Genomic DNA, 22,790 nt, shown 5'->3' with positions numbered 1-22,790 from the left:
TCTCTGAAACTTCATGGAGAAAGTACAAATTCCCTTCTCTTACATAAGGTAAAAGAAATATATGCAAGCCTTTTTATATCAAGGGGGACAGGAAGAAAAGGACTCATGACAATTTTCACTTCTGAAGATGTCTATTGTTTCACAGTAGGCTATTGAGATACAACATGGAAACGAGATGGAAGATGCATAGATTCATTTTTCTAAATTGTTTTTATTGAACAGAATACTTTTTGTCAAAATGCAGGAGATTGGAGTTAAGGATTAATGGCCTCAAAGAAGACTAATTCTAATGGAAACTTGCTTTAAGCTGTATCAAATAACAAAATAATGGATTATTATAATCAATAAGAAGTGTAATGGTTATTAAACAAAAAGAAGATTCCTTAAATCTGGTATTAAAAAAGTATTTTATTTTCAGCAGGAAGATTTTAATTGTTTTAATATTTAGCTTTAGCCAAGGAATTATTTTACCAAGACTTATAGTTCCCACTGGAGATGAACAAAATTTCTTTTATTTATTAAAAAATTATTTAATTTGGAAAAGTATTTTGCCACATATAATAAGGAAAAAAATTACAGAACTTGTTATATTTATTAAGTTTTAGTTCAATGATATATTATAGGAACAAGCCTGAATGTGTTCTTATTTTGTTATTCAAGAACTTCTCATTATTCTGTAGCTTTATCTTGTTCATAAAATAGTGAGGATGCCTTTATAGTGCCCATTGGGGGCTGGGAAGCCTTAGCCACTGGGACCTATTATAGACATTGTATGCGTACAATGAACGTAGAAGGAAATCAGAAGCAGTGTTTTCATCTAAGATCCCTTTCCAATATTCTCTAAGATATTCAAATGTATACACTGTCATTGCTCAAATTAAATGCAAAATCATTTTGAAGTCATCATTTTAAACAATATTTGGATAATGTAAAACATGCAAACAGGATTTAAACATGTGAATAAGAAAACTGAAGAACATAAATCACAAATATGGGTTATTTATAATTAGAGAATACATGATTTGAAACAAGATTTATCTGATTTCAGAGTTACTTATGTGCTGTCTGACTCTCATGCCAAATTACTTTGGGAAAATTAAAACAAATAAAGAAACAAAAATAAATAAAAAACACAAACTTCATCTTACTGTCAATAGTATACCATTAATTTTGTTCTCTTCAGATTGGTGGCAACTATTTCTGATGAGGTTATTTTAGGAGTACCATCCAGTTTGAAAAGTGGGTCAAAGGAAGTATTTTTGGTGATCACAGTTTCATTACTAAGATTATTCGTTAAAAATAATTAGTCCAGCCTTCAAGAATAGTGAAGCAAAATGGTGAGCCTCATAGTTTGGGAACAAAACTTTTGAAATTTTTGACTGTCGAAAGAACTCCAAGAAGGCAGGAAAGAAAGAGGAGATGCCACAGTTCAGTGAGGTTAGAGGATGATGAAGACATTACACTCATACTATGTAAAGGGACAATTGAACCTGCAGGAACAATTTATGAAAATAGAATATATAAATATATGTGTCAAAAGAGAATGTAGAACTAAACACCCCAAAACATACATCCCTTGTAAAATATATAGTGAAATTAATATAAATGGGGTTATTAATTTTAATGGCTATAGAATTCAAAAACCATATCAGTTCTAGGCAAATGGCAGAATGCATATAGCAACACAATTGCCCTGCAAGGGCTTCAGGGCCAAGCAATACCTAGAGAAAATATGAAACTCTCTCAGCCACCTGAAGGACAATATTACAACAATTAATGTAAAACAAAACAATAAAACAAAAACTGATAGGACCCCTCCTTTCAATTTAAACAGTCTTCATTTTCAAAAGAAGTAAATCTACTAGCAGATCTTCTTGTAGATCTCAAAATAGTAGAAACCAAAAAAGTTCCCAAAGGCATTTTTTAAATTAATTAATTAGTTAATTTTAATCAGGTGTATATGACAGCAGAATGCATTTTGATTCATTTTGCACAACTGCAGCACAAATTTGAATTTCTCTGGTTGTACATGATGTAATGTCACACCACATGTGCAGTCGTCATGTACCTAGGGTAATGATGTCCATCTCATTCTACCATATTTCCTTCCCCTTTTCTTCCTTTCGATGCCCCCTTCCCTTTTCCCATCAAAGTTCCTCCAATTTTCCCATGCCCCCCCCCGCCCCTTATGGATCAGCATCCACTTATCAGAGAGAACATTTAGCCTTTGGTATTTGGGGATTGGCTTACTTAACTTAGCATGATATTCTCCAGCTCTATCCATTTACCTGCAAATTCCATAATTTTATTCTCTTTTAATGCTGAGTAGTATTCCATTGTGTATATATACCACATTTTTTAATCTATTCATCTATTGAAGGACATTAGGTTGTTTCCACAATTTAGCTATTGTGAATTGAGCCGCTATGAACATTGATGTGGCTGTGTTACTATAATATGCTGATTTTAAGTATTTTGAGTACAGACCGAGAAGTGATATAGCTGGGTCAAATGGTGATTCCATTCCAAGTTTTCTAAGGAATCTCCATACTGTTTTCCAGATTGGTTGCACCCACCAGCAATGTATGAGTGTGCCTTTTCCCCAGATCCTCCTCAACATTTATTGTTATCTTTATTCTTGATAATTGTCATTCTGACTAGAGTGAGATAAAATCTTAGAGTAGTTTTGATTTGAATTTCTCAAATTACTAGAAATGTTGAACATTTTTTCATATATTTGTTGATCAAATGTATATCTTCTTATGAGAAGTGTCTGTTCAGCTCCTTAGACCATTTACTGATTAATTTTTGTTTTTGGTGTTAAGTATTTTGAGTTCTTTATATTTTCTGGAGATTAGTACTCTGACATGTGTGTGACAAAAATTTGCTCCCAAGATTTATGCTGTCTCTTCACTTCACTGATTGTTTCTTTACTGAGAAGAAGCTTTTTAGTTTGAGTCCATCCCATTTATTAATTATTGATTTTATTTCTTATTCTATAGGAGTCCAACATGATGAGTATTTGGGCCTACTTTTTCCTTTATTAGTCACAGGGTCTCTGGTCTAATTCCTAGGTCCTCGATCCACTTTGAGTTGAGTTTTATGCATGGTGAGAGATAGAGGTTTATTTTAATTTTGCTGCATATAGATGTCCAGTTCTCTCAGCACCATTTGTTGAAAAGGCTGTCTTTTCTACAATGTATATTTTTGGCACCTTTGCCTAGTACGAGATAACTGTATTCATGTGTGTTTGTCTCTCTGTCTTCTACTTCTTACCATTGATCTTCATGTCTATTTTGGTGCCAATATCATGCTTAAAAAAAAACAAACCTATAGCTTTGTAGTATAGTTTAAGGTCTGGCATTGTGATTCCTCCTCTTTCTAAGGATTTCTTAGGCTATTCTGGGTCGATTATTCTTCCAAATGAATTTTATAATTGCTTTTTTTATTTCTATAATGAATCATGATGGAATTTTAATGGGAGCACATTGAATGTGTATAGCACTTTGTGTAATATGGCCATTTTGACAATACTGATTTTGTCTATCCAAGATCAGGGGAGAGCTTATCATCTTCTGAGGTCTTTTTCAATTTCTTTCTTCAGTATTCTGTAGTTTTTATTGTATAGGTCTTTTACCTCTTTTGTTGATTCCCAAGTTTTTTTTTATTTTTTTGAGGGTATTGTGAATGGGGTAGTAATTCTAATTTCTCTTTCAGAGGATTCATCACTGATATATAGAAATGTATTTTATTTATGGGTATTGTTTTATATCCTGCTACTATGTTGAACTCATTAATTAATTCTAGAAGTTTTCTGAATCTTCTAAGAATAGAATCATGTCATCAGCAAATAATGATAGAGTTCTTCTTTTTCTATCGGTATACCTTTATTTTTTAAAATTTTATTTATTTATTTATTTATTTTTTGTCTTTCTGGCTAGAGTTTCAAGGACTATGATGAATAGAAGTGGTGAAAGAGGGCATCCCTGTCTTTTTCCAGTTTTTAGAGGGAATGGTTCCACTCTTTTGCAGTTTAGAATGATGTTGTCCTTGGGTTTAGCCTAGATACTTTTTACAATGTTGAAGTATGCTCCTACTATCCCTAGTTTTTCTAGTGTTTTGAACATGAAAGGGTGTTGTATTTGTCAAATGCTTTCTCTGCATCCATATGATTCTTTAAGTCTATTGATGTGATGAATTATATTTATTAATTTCTGTATGTTGAACCAACCTTGCATTCCTGGAATGAATCCCACTTGATCATGCTGCACTATTTTTTTAAGATGTTCTTGTATATGACTTGCTTAGAATTTTATTGAGAAATTTTACATCAATGTTCTTCAGAGATATTGGTCTGAAATTTTCTTTCCTTGATATGTCTTTGCCTGGTTTTGGTATCAGGATGATACTAGCTTTATGGAATGAGTTTGGAAGGGTTCCTCCCTTTTCTATTTCATAGAATAATTTGAGGAGTATTGGTATTAATTTTTCTTTGTAGGTCTTGTAGGACTCAGCTGTGAATCCCCTTCGTCCTATGATTTTCTTGCTTCACAGGCTTTTGATGGCATTTTCCTTTTGATGGCATTTCCTTGCTTGAAATTGATCTGTTTAAATAGTGTATATCATCTTGACTCAGTTTGGGTTGATCATATGCCTCTAGTAATTTGCCATGACTTTGAGATTTTCTATTTTACTGAAGTATAAATTTTCAATATAGTATCTAATTCTCTACTGTATTGCTATAGTGTCTGTCATAATATTTCCTTTTTCATCACAAATTTTACTAATATAAGGTTTCTCCCTCCTTTGTTTTATTGAGGTGGCTAAGGTTTGTCAATTTTATTTATTTTTTTTGAAAGACAAGCTTTTTGTTTTGTCAATTTTTTGAACTGTTTCTTTTGTTTCAATTTTATTGATTTCTGCCCTGATTTTAATTATTTTCTGTCTTCTACTACTTTTTTATGTTGCTTTGTTCTTTTTTTCCCTTAGGGCTTTAGATGTAATTTTAGGTCATTTATTTGTTGATTTTTTTTTCTTTTAATAAAAGAGTTTAAAACAATGAATTTTCTTCTTAGCATTGTCCCAGAGATTTTTATAAGTTGTATCCCAGTTCTCATTTACCCCTAAGAATTTTTTTATCCCCTTCCTGATTCTTTTATTACCCATGTTTTTTTTTAATAGCATATTGTTTAGTCTCCAGGTGTTGGAGTAGCTTCTGTTTTTTCTTTTATTATTGATTTCTAATTTTATTCCATCATGGTCTGATAGAATGCAGGGTATTATCTCTATTTTTTTGGATTTGCTAAGACTTGCTTTGTGGCATAACATATGGTCTATTTTGGAGAAGGATCCATGCTGCTGGGAAGAAAATAGATTCACTCATTGATAGATGGAATAGTCTATATATGACAATTAAGTCCAAATTATTGATTGTAGTATTGAGTTCTATAGATTCTTTCTTTATTTTATTTTAGTTTTTTAAGATCTATCCAGTTGTAAGACAGGTGTATTAAAGTCTCTCAGTATTATTGTGTTGTGGTCTATTTCGTTCTTATATTTTAGAAGAGTTTGTTTGACAAACATAGCTGCCCCATTGTTTGGGGCATAGATGCTTATAATTGTTATGCCTTGATGTATGAGTCCCTAAAGCAGTATGGAATATCCTTCTTTGTTATGTTTCACTAGCTTTGGCTTGAATTCCACTTTATCTGATGTGAGGATGAAAACACTTGCTTGTTTATGTGGTCCATGTGAGTAATACATTTTTTCCCACCATTTCACCTTCAGTCTTTGGATGTTTTTTCCAATGAGATAAGTCTCTTGAAGGCAACGTATTGTTGGGTCTTTTTTTTTTTTATTAATCCAATCTGTCATTCTATATCTTTTAATTGATGAGTTTAGCCCATTCACATTCAGGGTTAATATTTGAAACATGATTTATATTTCTAGTCATTTTGTTTTATTTTTGGTTTTTAACTTGACTTGGTTTCTTCTTTGATTGGCCTTTCCTTTAGTGTAGCTCTTCCTTTTGCTGATTTTCATTGTTTTTTAGTTTCTTCTCCTAGAATATTTTGCTGATAATGCTCTGTAATGCAGGCTTTCTCACTGTAAATTCTTTTAACTTTTGATGATTATGAAAGGTTTTTATTTCATCATCAAATTTGAAGCTTAATTTTGTTGGATATAAGATTTTTGATTGACATCCATTGTCTTTCAGAGCTTGGTATATGTTGTTCCAGTATCTCCTGGCTTTAGGGTCTGGATTGAAAAATCTGCGGAGATACAAATTGGTCTCCCCCATATGTGATCTGACTCCTCTCTCTTGCAGCCTTTAAGATTCTATCATATATTTGTTCTGTATGCTAGGCATTTTCTTTATAATATGACTTGATGTAGATCTGTTGTAATTTAGTACATTTGGTTTCCTATAAGCTCCTTGTATTTGATTTTCCAATTAATTCTTTATATTTGGAAAATTTTCTGATATTATTTCATTGAAGAGATTGTACATTCCTTTGGTTTGAATCTTTGTGTCTTTCTCTATCTCGCTAATTCTTAGATTTGTTTTTTTGATATTATCTCATACTTCTAGGATGTTTTGTTTGTGGTTTCTTACCATCTTCACTGTGTGTTTAACTTTATTTAAAAGTATATATGTGGTTAACTTTATTTCAAGATAGTATACTTTGTCTTCATTATCTGACACTCTTTCTTCCAAGTGATCTTGTCTGTTGATGATGCTTTCTATTGAGTTTTTTATTTGGTTTATGGTTTCCTTTTTTCCAAGTATTTCTGATTAGTGTTTATTCAGAATATCTAATTCTTAATTGACGTAATCTTTTGCTACCTGATTTGTTCCCTTACCTCTTTGTTGGTATGATCAAAGGTTGCCTGTATTTGCTCTCTTATCTCATTGTTTGAATGATCAATTTTTGCCTATATTTGCTTATTTAGGCCTTTCTTTAATTCACAGATAATTTTAATTATGTATATTCTGAACTCCTTCTCTGACATTTCATCAATTGTGCTATCCATGAATTCTATTATTGTAGTACCCTGGTTTGTATGAGGCACTTTCTTCTCTTATTTTTCTCATATTGTTTCTGTGTCTTCCTGTCTTGCAGTGTGGATCTGAGATATTACAATTTCTACCTATAACCTTAGAGTGTCTGTGCAGATTATCTGTACCTCATCTTGGTGTTGGGCTTGCAGACCCTAATGGTGTCCCATGATGAATGTTACTGCAACTAAAGATGGAGGCAGCAATACTGAAGGTAACTCAAATTAGCAGTGGGGGTGTCCGAAGATGTATGCGACCACTTTTAGAGACAGGGTTGAAGGATGCATCTTAAAATGACTTTGAGATGCCTATTTTGAGATGCAGCTTCTTCTAGGCCCTGTTTGTTGTCTCAAGGTGGAGGCTATTGCCTGGCAAGGGCTTTGTCCATGGCTGCATTGATCCAAGATGGAGGTGGCTAGGCCAGGTGTCCCAGGTAGGCCTAGGAGGTAGTTTGGGCCTTACCTTGGCCAGACCTCCAGTATGTGTCTGCCAGGCAGTGGGATGGACCTGGGCCTAACCTGGGCCTAACCTGGGCCTGGGCTTCTGCCAGGGTGGCAGGGGTTGTCCTGGGCCTGGACCTGAGCCTGGTCTCTGAAGTGGGTCTGCTGGTCAGAGGAGGCAGTCCTGGGCTGAGGTCTAAGCTGCAGCATATGTTTGCTGGTCAGTGGGGCAGAGTTGGGCCTAATCTGGGCCTTTGCTCCCACACAGGGTGGCAGAGGTGGTCCTAGGCTTGGGTTTGGATCCATAAGTCAGCAGGGGCATGTCTGAGCCTGGGCCTGAGCTCCAGCATGGGTCTTTCAGTCAGCAGGGCAGACCCGAACCTAAACTGGCCTGGGTTCCTGTATGGTGGTGGGATCGGTCTCCCAAAGCCATTTTAAAACACTGTAAATGATTCTAATTTTTCTTCATTTGAAATATATAAAATGTGCTAAAAAAAATCCTGTGAAGCATAATCACTGTCCATGTAATTGAACTTCTAGTACCAAGAAAGTATATTTAAATTGATTACCATCATAAATATGGGACACATCCAATTCACATCACGAAATCAACTTACTGTTGATTACATGACCCAGAGTCTTTCCTTTTCTCCCTGCCTTCCTATCTCCCTTGTTCTCTCCAAATTGTAGTGGTTTGTGAGGGTTTCAGGTTACAGTTTGTGGGCCTACCACTGAATGTGTGAGATTGCTTCATCTGCACCTGGTTTCTCTCACTTTTCTTTTCTTTTCCTTCCTTCCTTCCTTCCTTCCTTCCTTCCTTCCTTCCTTCCTCCCTCCCTCCCTCCCTCCCTCCCTCCCTCCCTCCCTCCCTCCCTCCTTTCTTTCTTTCTTTCTTTCTTTCTTTCTTTCTTTCTTTCTTTCTTTCTTTCTTTCTTTCTTTCTTTCTTTCTTTCTCTCTCTCTTTCTTTCTTTTTCTCCCCCACCTCTCTCCCTTCTTTTCTTCCTTCATTCTTTCTCCTTCAAATCATCATGGTTTCTTGTTTCTTCAATCTCTTTCCCTTCTACCTTTGGGTAAAACATAGACAGTAACCCATCAGCTTTCCTCTAAAATTCGCTTTCAGTGAGGAACTGAGGATACTCCCTTTATCTTCTCCATGCTTAAATTTATCTTGTATTTAAGGATGTTGCTTTTTCCTTTATCCTCCTTGATTCCTTATTTACATACAACTCTTTTCACATCACTTCCCTGCTTTGGTCAAATGCTAGGAAATAAGGTTGGAAAGACTCCAATATTCCCTATTTAGTTTTGGAGTCCCATTTATTTACTCTCTACTAGCTTTGTAAATGAATACTGTGTACTTAGCTGCTACCATTTGGATGTTGTTTGTCCCACAAGAGTTCATGTCTTTGAAAGTTTGTTCTCAGTATGGCAATGTGAGAAGCAGAGACCTCCACGCTTGGGGAATTGGGAGGTACTTAGGTCATTGGGCCATGCCCTCAGCAGGGATTAAGATAGTCTCATGGGACCATGTTTTAATCAAGGTACTCTAGAGGAACAGAAAAAAAACAGGAAGTATGATTATAAAAAGGGGATTTATTAAATTGGCTTACAATTTAATAAATCAGAAGCTATATAGTGTAAGGGTCCGGCAAACATTGGAGGAAGAGACCACCAAGAGACCGACTCATGCAAAAGCAACAGGGGGTTTATTGAGGATCCAATCCAGCGCGCTGGGGCTCCAGGCTCACTCAAGAAGGGAGAGCCGCCAAGAGCCCAGAGCAGGGGTTGAGCAGTGCTTAAGTACACTTTTTAGGGAGGGCAGGAACTTTACATATGTCAAGGTCCCCTTTAACAAATCATTATATACACCTGCAGAAAAATCAAACAACAATTCCTGAACATGATTAGTACATTCATTGGTGGGAACAGGTCGGGCGGGAGTGATAGGTCAATCCTAAGGAGGGGATACATTTAAACTGATTGGTTTGGGCCCTGAATGCCTATGTGCCAACCTGCACAGGGTCCTAGGTTATTAAACAACTAAATGGTCAGGGGGAATATCTACTGGGCAGTCCCGGGAATTGTCCTAACAGCTACAGGAATTTCAGGTTTTGGGTGTAGCATAGGAACTTAACAATACCTGGTCGTTTACATTTTAACTCAGGCTTTGCAGCTTAGAAACTTTACAATACCCAGTCTTTTACACTTTAACTTCAATTTCTTTTACTCTTACAATAGTTCACAATGGCTTTCTGCCTTCTGGAGAGCAGGAGGAACCAGTAGATGCACAGTCTAAGATGCTGAAAAGGATCAATAATGCAACCTCAGTCCAAGACCAAAGGCTTCTGGAAACTCTCTGGAGAATCACTGACACAGTCCATTTTGGAAGAGTGAAGGAGCAATCATCTGATGTCCTCAGGTGATTACAACAGCAATCCAGAATCTGTTCAAGAAGAATTAAGCAAGTATTCCATCCAAGTCACTAACTTATTGGATGGTGCTGTCCATACTTAGGGAGGGTTGGCACTTTAGTTCAATATCCCACATGCCAACCATTCCTAGACACACCCAAATTGACACACTCAAAAGGCTCTCAACCTTTGGCATCTCTTAATCCAATCAATCTGGCAATATAAATTAACCCTTAAGAATCTGAATTTGTTTTCAGGTGAGGTTTGAATTAAAAAGTGAGACTGGCCATTGCCCTTGCATTTACATGCCATCTATTACTCTGACACATACTACCACTAGTGCTGGCATCCATGTTGAGGTTTTCACCAGAGCTGGTGCCAGGCCACTGAATTTTCAAAACTGAGAGTGAATAAACTGTGAGTGAATAAACATTTCTTCTTTCTAAGTATCCAGACTCAGGTATTTGATTATAAGAATTCAAAATGGACTAATACATCAGCCCTGTCACACTCTTCTGTCATCATCATCAGCTGTGGTATGTTTTAAGCTTAGGATTCAAGATGGTGACAAGAACAGTCACCAGAGTGACTTCCAGTTCTCAAAGTTCTTGGTGGTTAAACTTGGAGAGGCCATAGGAAGACACTTCAAAACATATATTATCTTTTTGAATGATTTTTTTTTCTTTTCCTAAAATTACTTTTAAATATTGAAGAGGTTTGAAAAAACAGTGCTTTCATTTGGTCATGTTTGTGATCGATTTGGGTCTAGTTTGAAATCTGACACGAGAAACAAAGAAACTTGAATCGGATGTATAATTAGGTATTGTTGCTCTTGCTCTCATGATGCTCAACAGGAACTAAGAAAGAGCTGATTATATGTGGCAGATCCTTGAAACTCATGCCTTTGACTTTCTGGAAAATTGCTGCAATTTTCAGTTTTTTTGTTCAGGACCACTAAATATTAAAAATATGAATGAATGCCAAAAAATTTTCTTTATTTTGTTTTAATACATATATAGATACTTACGTACATATATACATAAGAAAGTAGTCCCGCCAGGCACATGTAAAATATGTTCATTTATGATCTAAGTCTCTAAGTGTTTACGAAAAGGTTCTTTCCGGGCTGGGGCTGCAGCTCAGTGGTACATCTGCCTTGCACCTGTGAGGAACAGGGTTCGATCCTCAGCACCACATAAAAAATAAATAAATAAAGTTATTTAGAAAAAGGTGCTTTCCATTTTTAGGCCTTGATTTTTAATGTATAATGCTAAATATGACATGAAATTCAACATTCATTTAATAAATACCTTATTTAATAATGAATTAATTTAGCAATAAGCTCATTTAATATTTTAATGTGTTCCTATTATTTGGTTGAATTTCTAAAACCCATGGTTCTGCAATTAAAGTGATTATAGTTTATTGGGCAAGCTGAATTCCAGCAAGCTAATAAGTCATAAAATAATTATTATTGCAAAGGAACTATCCATTTAAATGAAAATGTGCAGTATTGGCAACTAACCCAATTCTAGTGGGTGAGATAAGTACTTATCAATAGACAAAATGGATACATGAATTAAATACCTACAATGTTGAAGGGTGGTAGTTGTTTTGGAAGACAAGAAAAAGCATAGGGAAGAGGATGAACCCTTAGTTCAAGAGTTTTCTAAGAAGTTACCTCAGAAGAGATTTCAAGAAGATGGAACAGCATTGCAAATACTGTCAGGCCGGATGCACAAAAGACTTTCAGAGAACAGAATAGGAAACCAGTGTGGCCAGTGCAGAGTGAGCTGGCCACACTGGTTTCCTACAGATGCACAAAAGACTTTCAGAGAACAGAATAGGAAACCAGTGTGGCCAGTGCAGAGTGAGCAAAGATAAGAACAATAAAAGATGAAGTCAGAGAAGTCATTAAGAACCAGATCTTACACCATTATAAGAACTTGGTTACTGTAATGGTATAATGAATGAAGTGAATGGTACTAATATGACAATACAATATTGAAGATATTTTAGCTTCATTACTTAGAGGAGGAAAAGTCTATTTGAGGCCCACAGTTTCAGAGATCTCAGTCTTTAGACTTCATTGCTCTGGGCCCAAAGTAAGGCAGAATATTATGGGGGAAGGGTCCAACAGAGCAAAGCTTATCAGCTCTTGGAGGGGTCAGGATATAAAGAAAGAGAGGAGGGAATGGGCTTCAGGGAAGAACAATCTTCCTTAGACATGCCTCCAGGGACTTAGCCCCTCCAGCCATGTCTCAACTGCCTACAGTTGTGAACCAGTCAGTTCATTCAAACCAGGATGAACTAATTAGGTTATAGTTCTCATAATCTAATCATTTTAGCTCTTCCTATTCCCATATAGACACAGGAGTCCTGGGGAGACCCCTCATCCAAACCATAACAAAAGCTCTGTTTAAAATGAAGCAGGCAGGAGAGAGTTGAAACAGAAAGAGCAGCATCTTTGTCTCCACTGTCAGTGTAAATTTCTGTCTTAGTGCATTTTGTTCTGCTCTAGCAGAACCCACAGGTTAGGTAGTTGATACAGCACAGGAATTCATTTCTCAAAGTTCTGGAGGTTGAGAAATCAAAGATTCAGACACCAGCATCTGGTGTCTTTCTTGCTCTGAGTCCACATGGGAAAAGGCAGAAGGACAAAAAGAGACAAATTGTGTCCTCAGGTGGCAGAAAAGCCAAAGAAAACCTGCTCTCACAAATACTTTTAAAAGCAGTTTAATCATTCATGAGACAGAGTTCTCATGACCTAAACACAAACTGTTGCACTGTCGATTAAATTTCTAACGTGAATTTCAGGGGGGCCTGTTCTGAAGACAGTAACCAGCTAGAGAACTTTTATAGTCATTCAGGAACAAAGAAAAATGATGACCCATACTACAGTGCAGAAGTGGAAGTAATTACAGGTGAATGGATATATAATTTTTAATTGACACATAATAAGTATATATACATAGATTACAGTCTAACATTCAAAACTGACATGTATGATGATCAAATCAAGGTAATTAGCATATTCATCACCTCTAACATTTATCATTTTTCTTGTGTTCTCCACTTTCTCTCTACTTTCTGTTTTAAAATATTCACAGAGGCTTTGAGTATAACTCACTGATGGAGCATGTGCTGCATGAGTTTTAATTCCTAGAACCACAAAAATAAAATAAAATATTAAATTAATTGTTGTCAACTGTAATCAGAAGTTATTTCTCCTTCTTTCTAACTGGATTTCTGAACCATTTTCCACCCCCTCCTCTCCCTCACACCCTTTTCTGGGTATGATAACTACTATTCTTGAAACATTTAAAGATTGGAGTCATTTTGCAATTTTGCACATTGAGGACCCAGATAACCAAGTTATTGTTGTTTTTGTTTAATATTTCATTGTATTTGACATTAATTATAACTAACTGAAACTCCTGGAGTATACTACAAAGTGGGTAAAGACTGAAAGAACATTGTTTTTGGTTGCAAAAAGGAGTTGATTGTAGTCATCTCTTTGGGACATTCAGAAATAATTAGGATGGGAAATATTTTGACAAATGTAGAGCAGATACAGTAGTAGATAACAAAGGGAAGAGGTTACTTTCACATCCTTGATTTTTAGTAAGATGTACTAAAAATCATGTTGGCTAAATGAATGAATGAAACAATATCTCCATCAATCAGAACTGCTACTATGGCCAATAATCAAGTCAATTTTAACATATGCATAGAAACTTACAATATTGATACCTTAAGAGTTTATACATGTTTATATAGAGATGTTTAAAGGATTTATTTTATAAAAATAATTTATTAAATCAAAGCATTGATTTTTCTATTCATTTTAATTTGCAATGTAATATATTGACTATTTTTCTATCAAATCCATATACTTTTTCTTTATAGGTCCAAAATAAAACATTTGATTATGTATATCTTAATATAATGATGTGGAAATCATAATTTTAAGGTCTCAAAGATATCAGAATATACATTAGCTAGGTTTTGCATAAGTGAATGATGAATACATAATTCACCTCAGCAACACAAAGATATATAGTAGTAGGATATTTAAATACAATGTGTAAAGTTAGGAGTTCATAACCCGCTTGAATCAAACTGTGAAATATGATGTATTAAGAATTGTGTAAGGTTTTGAACGACCAACAATAAAAAAAATAAGTCTAATGTTTAATCTCAAAAAAAATAAAAATAAATAAATACAATGTGTAAACCATCCAGGCTTTATTTCACGATTTCTATCAGTCATTCATTGTTATACTCTTAAATTAGCAATCCTCTACTCAGTGTTTTATTTTATGCATTCATTAAAACTAGTTTTTTTCAAATGGGTTACTTTTGAATTTCTAAAATTACATACACTAGTTAAATTATTTGATATGCAACAACAGTTTCATTTTCTTTTTCTTTTTGTATTTGGCATTCTAATTACATAAAAATAAAATAATCCATTAATTTTACACTAAATGGTATTAAACTGTATAGCAGTCCTCAGGAGACCTGGTATATGCCACTGAATAAAGGAAATGCTCAGAAATGTAATGGTGTTGCACTGCCAATCGAGTACAAAAGGATCTTCAGAATTTTTAATATGACGTGCAAGTAAAACTTTTCCACAAAAAAATGTAAAAGAAATAGAAGAATGCTGAGATTATTTCTTGAAATGTTTTCTACAATCTTTCAACTCTATCCCTGCCTAATTATGAAACCAAAAGAAAAAAATCTGTTCATAGTACTTGGAGAGATCCAGGAGAATTTGCTAATGATTAGATGTGCTAATGTTAGATAATTCAGAATTTGTATTTTGAGATGTACTCTAGAAAGGCATAAAAGATAGTTAAGAACATTTTGAGGGTTTAAATATCGAAATGGTCTGCATTAGTTCTGAATCTGGTAAGGAAAAGTGAAGTAGAAAAAAATCAAAGACTAACCATTAATTGTTGTTTTTGTTATTATTATTAAAATACCAGTTACTTTTGACCAAGTCATAGGTAAATAATTGCAACAAAGATTGTTACAACGTGTCATTAGGATTAATTTGTATTTGCATAAATATTTATTACAAAATAAAATACTATATTTAGCCATAAGAATGTCAGTCATCATAATCAAGTAAGAACTGATAACAAAAGGGATTCCTAACAAAATACAGTGTCTTACACTACTTCAAAAAAGATTTAACTAAACATCCAAAATCAGCATTCAATGTTTCTGTATTTTCCATAGAAATTCTTGAAACTTAAAAACTGAAGCAAAAATTGTTTTAAGTCTTGAACACAACTGAGATGTTGGAATATGGTTGGTTTGGTGCTTGTGTTTCAAGCTGTTCCTGAAGTTGTGCAAAACAGAAACAAAACGAGTTGTGGGAATAAACCTGAGAGGCTATAAATAAGTAATTGTATTTTCCACATTTTGATCTACAAAAGTTTTGTCGTTTCCTTTCTCAGCCAGAGCACACTTTATGGCTTGTTGTATTTTATACTGACTTTGAGTGCTTTGTTCTGGCGAATTTACACTTAAAAAAAAAATGCTTCACTACTGGTTTTTCCAGAGGAATTAATCAACAAAATTCAAGCCAAGGAGGGGCTATTGGTCATATAAATAAAGAGATGCTTTTTAACACTTTGAAATAATGCTACATGCCCCCCCCCCAATTCTCCCAGAACATCACTCCACAAACCTATCCAGATAGAAGTGCCCCATGATATTTGATGACACTGACAATCAGGCCCTCACAGAGTAGACTGTTTGTAGGGCTTTACTTTCTTGTCAGACCAATCAATGGCTTTCAGAACAAAAACTCAGCAGTAGTGAAGCTGAAAGAAAGGAAAATGGGCATTTTGTGGTCCGGGATGCATTTCAATAAATCTAAACTCTAAGTGACAGATGAGGAATTTAAGCTGCTCAATATAATTCTACAAATGAGGTGTGTGAGAGAGCTTTTCATTAAAATGAGTTTCACTTCACACAGGCTTAAGAGTCTTCCTGATGGCATCCTCTGACTCTCATTAAAGTACTTGCAAAGTATAAAACTTCTCTAACACGGTTTTTCACACTCACTCCCTATATGTTTATGTATATGTGATATATGAATTTTACCAGGAAAACATCTTAAAAGAATATTTGAACTGAAAAGTATATTCATAACATGAATTAAACAAGAGTTCTGTTTGATCTTTCTTTGAAAGAAGTGCATTTACATTTTCAAATGTGATCATTTATTTAACTGTCGTAGTTTGTGTTAGACATTGCAGAAAAGATCATGCATGCTTGCTTGCTTGTTTGCTAGGGAGCAGACTTTGGCTACAAGTGAACAGATTCACAAGCAGGTCTTTGGGTACATTTTTATTATTTAATGAACTTTTAATTCCTTGTAAGCATTACGATTATTAAAATATGCCTTAAAAAAATAAAAAAAATAAAATATGCCTTTGATGAACATCTCTAGGGCTTATATCATAAAGTGAAAATCGGTATTTAGCAAGTCTACATTATACTATCATCAAGTTGCCAGAGTTATTGTGAATGAATGTCTATGATTAGATTCTTCATTGCCACTTCTTTTATTTTTATTATGCTCAACACATTATTACAAAGAGTATTACTCTTTGTAAATAAGTACACATGTGTCCGAAAACTTTTCTCACAATGTGAAAGATGTCAAATGACTGTGCATCTAAATTTCAAGAAAGATAAGAAAACTTATTAAGAAAAACTGAGATCTAAAGACTTAATAGTATAATTAGAAAATTAGTTTAAATTAGTAGAGTTTGTTGTTCCCTGTTTGCATAATGAAATAATTACCTACTTTTTTATAGCTATTTTTACATCAATGAACTCTACACACCTTTTTAAAAATTCAATTTATATAATAGAAATCCAAATGACACTGAGATTTCCATGATTTACTTTGGTGACTTTTCCAAGCTGAAAGTTTTGTCCTGTGATTTATGTTTAATAATTTAACATATTAATAATATTTTAGATGTGGATTGTTGAACATAAGCATAGAGATTATTTAAATGAATATTTAATTTTTATTCACCTTGCCAGAAGACAGAACATGCGTTTAATTGCATGATAAGAAAAATAAAAAGAAGATTAATAAAAATAATAATGTGAATTTTTTAGAATAAACATGATATACATATCTTATTTTGGGAGCAATAGAATAAAGAATAATTGGTTTGGCATTTTATATTATATAATAAGTTATATTTTAAAACAATATTAGTATAATTTCTTTTTATTTTTCAACCAGAACAAATTTGTATGAGATACATATTCTCCAAATGTGCATTGTTAAGTTGGACCTGTTTTTTCCTTCTGAATATCTAAAATATCATTATGAATATTTTATATAATGAGTCTAGCATGGTGCTCAGAATGGATACCTGATGAATAATACTTCTTTTGTATTTTGTTTCTGTACTGATTGCTAAAAAAACACTTGAGAGAAAGTTACCATTAAGGTAGGGGGAATAGTGACCCACTAATAGACAGGAAGTTACTGTGAGGAATGTTCTTTGAAAATTGCAGAAATGCATATTTTAATGCTAATATGGAATGAAGGGTGAATTTTGTGGTGGCCCTAAAGTCTACAATATAAAATCCACATTTATGTATACTGAATATTTCCCTACCCTTTTTCAGAGCAAATCATCAATTTAGAAAACAAAGTATCACACAGACAGGTACAGTACCATGCACACCAGGAGTATGAATGTACTAGAAACTTGGCTGCAAGTGTATTCTAAGGACTCCTACACAGCAAGTTATAGTAATGCACTTCTGCACATTAAAATATCTTGAGTTTGATTCACATGCTTTATTCTGCTCTGCAGAAAAAAACTGTTTAAAGTTCCCCCAATGTACTTACAGTACTTAATATAGCTGAATTATTGGTGAGAGTTGGCATGGGAGCATCCACCTTGAGAATTTAGAAATCAAACTGTAGCATTGCCTCAATGTTCATTTTCATCTACCTTCTCCTTTAACAATTTTTTTTCTTATATCCTTTGTGCACTCTCATCTTTCTAGTTATACAAAACAAAATTGTATGTAATGTCAGGATCATGACTGAATATTACTGCCATTTGTTATTGCTTTTTCCTGCTTCCCCACACCTTACCACTCAGTCTTGTCCTGCCCCACTTCTAACTTTCAATTTTTTTGTACATATGACTTGATGCCAACCATCGAGTTTTATAGACACACTATAAATAAAGAAAAGTCTGTCGTACAGTAAGCTATAATTTAAAGAAAGAGAAGAGCCCTCAATATAGAAACGTTTCTGTGTGAGTGGAAATGGGGAAAAATTCCTTCAAATTATTGGTCTAAAATTATTCCTGTAATCTCACCTGCAATTTTCTCTAATTCAATAGAATTATTTTTATATTTTTTTTCAGTTTAGTTACAAGGAAAATTTAGTTTTAGAAACTAAAATTTTCTAACATTGGAATGTTTCGGGTAATACCCTCTACATTTTATTACCTTGTGAATGAACAGTATGTTTAATTAAGGTGAACAGAATTGACTATGTCCATAAAAAGGGATTAAGTAGTCATATAAAAAGAAGAGTAGATGTTACCTTCAGGTAGTTTAATTAACTCATTCTTGGCATCAAGTTGTTTTTTTTTTTTTTCTTTCCTAAAAACACACCATTTCCTTCTACTTGAAAGTGAAATCCTGATTTTTGGGAAGAAAGAATAAAGGAAGAAAGAAAGAACAGCATCTCCATGAAAGAAAACATAATGAAAAATTCCACATAAAGTGTCTACAACCTGAAGGACTGTTGGAGAAATTTCCCCCACTCCAATCCAAGTCTCAAAGTCCCTAGAAGCTTTCCCAGCAATATGACAGGTGACTCTGGAGTTTGCTCTTTGAGCAGTTACTTCTTGGAAACTTTTCCACTTAGAATTTATGCACAAGAACACCAGACTAGTTCTCAGTTTTAGGAACTTCATAAAAAGTAAGGAATAGAAGTGTTGTGTTTTTTTTTTTTTTATTAAGTTAAAGAATGAATTCGGGATCTGTGATAGGAGGCACTCTCGTTTCACAGTCAAATCACTGGGTGACATTTTTATTTTAAACAAATATGCAAACTATTGGTAAGTGAGCCAGGAGTTTCTGAGTTTGATCCCAGAGCTGTCATTAATTTCCTCGGCTACAATGAATGTGTCATCTGAGTCCTGTCTGCCTCCATCTTCTTATCAGTATTACCAGAGTAAGAACTGTAATACTTACTGACCTCAGAGGGGTAAAATAACACACATTTAATGTAACAAATATACATTTAAAATGTCTGGGAAAATTGCCTACCCTTTTTAAAAAATATGCTACAGAAATATATATTAGGTACATTCATCATTTTTCGAAAAGGCTCTATTGTTATCACAAAAGACAAGGCGTATATTTGTGGGCTGAAAAAGAACTAAAATGTTTTCTTTCAGAGTTTCTTGGCTTTTAACACAAAGCTTTAGGATTGAAACTGTTGGACAATCTCTGATTATTTATGAGATTTGCATCCCATAAAATAAGTTGCTGTTATCATTCTCAAATGATTCCCTAAACTTGGATTATTTTGTGCATGTATGAAGAATGCAAGCTCTAATGGTTAAAAATCTATTTAAATGCAAAACAAATAAATAAGTCTAGCTAAGTTAAGATAAACAATAAGAAAGACAACAGAACACAATACTTCATACCATTAATTGCATAAGGGGCCTCAAAATTCATTAGGCTATAGCACTCTCTACTGTAAAATGGTATTGGCTCTTTAGAAATGTATCTTATCCAATATCTTCCACAATAACTCCTCACAGGGATTATGAGAATTCAAGCAATCCCTCCTGTGACATTCACTCCTTTATAGCTTAGAGCCAAAGTGAATTAATTCTTCCCACACAAAGAAAATATCAAATTTCAAGGAACACAAGTTTAGTGTTTATATACAGTCATATAAAACACTCCTTGAGTTAAAAGATATTTTCTGTGCTTAAATAATCTCTTGCTTAAATGAAAAACTTAACCCTTAGAGTTTCATGCTTGAAACCTTAAGCCTATATTTAATACAGTAATATTTTTAATATTTTTTCTCAATATAACTTGTGTAACTATGGATGAAGCAAATGCCTGTGCAATTTGAAATTGATTTGTTGACTACTGTGAACTAAGATTTGAAAGTCCCTTTATATATGAAGGAGAATAAACATGGCATATCAGTTGAGTTGTAAAGGTTTTAAAGATTATCTGAATTTTCTGCATTTGTATACATTCATTATTTTTAGATGACATTAAATATATACATGAGATATACAATTTTATCAGTGTTATGCTTCTTGACATAAATTATTCATGAAAAAGAATATTGAAGGTAGGGACCTTGCCTTTTTGACTCTTTTTTACCCTTAATGTCAGTTATTTTATGGCATTATTAGGTATCTATAAAATTATTGTTGAATGAATAAATTATCATTTTAGATTATGTGTATCAGTTGATATTATAAATTTGAAACTACACTTGAATACAATATGGATTCCATAATACAGAGAAGAGTTACACTGACATTCAAAAGCCTGAAATATATTTAAAATTTCACATTTGAAAATATTTTTCTCCTCTACAGAAATCAAACTTCCAAAGTGGAAAATAGTTACTTCTTAAAGAACAGAGCAAACTGTAAAACTTGGAGGGTCAGAAACCTTTAAGTCCTAAACTATAATTGGTTACCTACTAACTATGTGGCCTAAAGCAAGGTACTGAACCTCTCCTTTTACTCAATTGTAGGATAATGATACTTACCTACTTTATATAATTATTGTGTGCATTAAGTTGACAATGATTGCAAACTCTTGAAGACTATAGAACATACCATAAATATTGAACCTAATTCTCCTATTCCGTATCTTCCATTAGATTATACAGACAGTTCTATCCGTATTGGAAAAGGTCTGAAGAATAACTGATAATAAGACTGGCAGAATTTTTAGTGGACAGAATGTTGTTATACAATTGAAATAGTATTGCTTAGCCCGCTTCTCAGTTTCAAAGAATAGACATGGAACTTCTAAAAATCAACAAATTTCTAAAGAATCCAATTTAATATTGTATGTTACAATAAAATATTGGCATATAAAGAATAAATTTAAAAATTTTTAATTATTATATTCACCAGATGGTTGATGATTTAGGATTAGATTCTAGGGTGAGTTGCAGGTGACACAAAATTAGAGTATCTGAAATAAATTACCTTCTTTTTTCCAAATAGCATTGCCCACTGAAAATGTAAAACCCTGAAAGAAGAAAATGTATATTTTCATACCACAAAAACCCTGTAGTATCTTTATTAGCAGACACTTACAAATTGTTAAAATATATAGCCACATATTAAGACATAAGAGAACAAAGAAATATCTTTAAAGGGAAAGAAATTATACTTGAAATTTTGTTTTGTTTTGTTTTGTTTTTAGTATAGTGCTAAATATTTGTCACAAGGCAAATTATTAAAAGATAATAAATAAGACAACTGATTTGTTTTTTCTTAGTGACACAATTTCTCTAAAGAGAGCAATTCTTCTAGAGGGATGAAAATTGGAGTCTAGTTCAGAAATTAATAAAAGAGAAATCATAATTTAAATCCCTAGTGGTTCATTGGTTAGGGTATGATGTTCTGGAAGATAATGTAGCAGTACAGTTTTTGCATCAGAGAACCACAGACTAGCTTGGATAAATTTTGTGGATCTAAATAGAACTAGAGAATTTAGTGGTTTCCTTTAGAAATCCTTTGCTTATGGTTATAAGGAGATAAAATTATTAGATATTTTTGATGGAACGATGAGAATTTTATTGTCCTCACTGGAAAAACTGTTCAAAGCCTCTTGAAGTTAAGCAAATCCAGTACAAGAGAAAAAAAGTCTAATATTTATTAAAAAGCTACCAAGAGCCACACATGCTGGGTATCTCTTTATAGGTTGATTGTTTATTCATAACGGCAACTTAGAAAATATAGATTGTAATATTAATTTTCCAGCTAAATATTTGTAAATACAGAAAGTTTATGTGACGGAAATATGATCACATACTGAATCACAAACCCAGAATTCACAGTCAGATACATTGTATTCCCAAGTGAATATTCATTCTTACCATGACACATCACCAAAGTTCCAGTTAGGAAACTTTCTGTTCATCTTATATTTAAAGACACCTCATGGATATATATGTATATGTATATATATACATATACATATATATTTTTTAATATATATATATATTAAAAAATAGCACACATATTTTGCAAATCCAAATTTAAAAAATTGTTTTATGTTTGTTATAATTATTCACATATCATTATCTAGCACAGTGTTTGATAATCACTCATTTCTTTCACCAAATGTATATGCAGTTCGTCATGATTTACCAAGGGGAAATGTTCTTGGACATGCATGCTGAGAGCCATAGCCAAGTAAGAATGACGCATGGCAATTTCCTTGTCAGCCTACCCCATGTTGCTTAGAGGAAGAACTCTCCATTGTGGAAACGGGCTTGCCTTGGACCCAGGTCATTTGCAGTGACATTGCATGAATGTTTGAGAAAGGTGACCCTGCTCAAGGACCAGGGTGGATGCAGGTTTAGGGAGGATCCTGCTGGATTAGGGTGGGCCCAGGTTTAGGGTGTATCCTGCTGGGAATAGGGCATATCCTGCTACCTCAGGTACCCCGCCCGCTCCTTGAGTTCCCGTTGAGTTCTCGCGGGATTCAGAGAGTATTTTGGGATGCAGAGCCCGGTGGAGGTGTGGATTTTCCCAGAACATGTGTGTAGAGTGCCCGGGAGAGTTTGGGAATAAAGAGTT

Source organism: Ictidomys tridecemlineatus, chromosome 11 (genome assembly GCF_052094955.1).
Source record: "Ictidomys tridecemlineatus isolate mIctTri1 chromosome 11, mIctTri1.hap1, whole genome shotgun sequence".
In the NCBI taxonomy this organism is placed as follows: domain Eukaryota; kingdom Metazoa; phylum Chordata; class Mammalia; order Rodentia; family Sciuridae; genus Ictidomys; species Ictidomys tridecemlineatus.
This window is presented reverse-complemented; position numbering follows the sequence as displayed.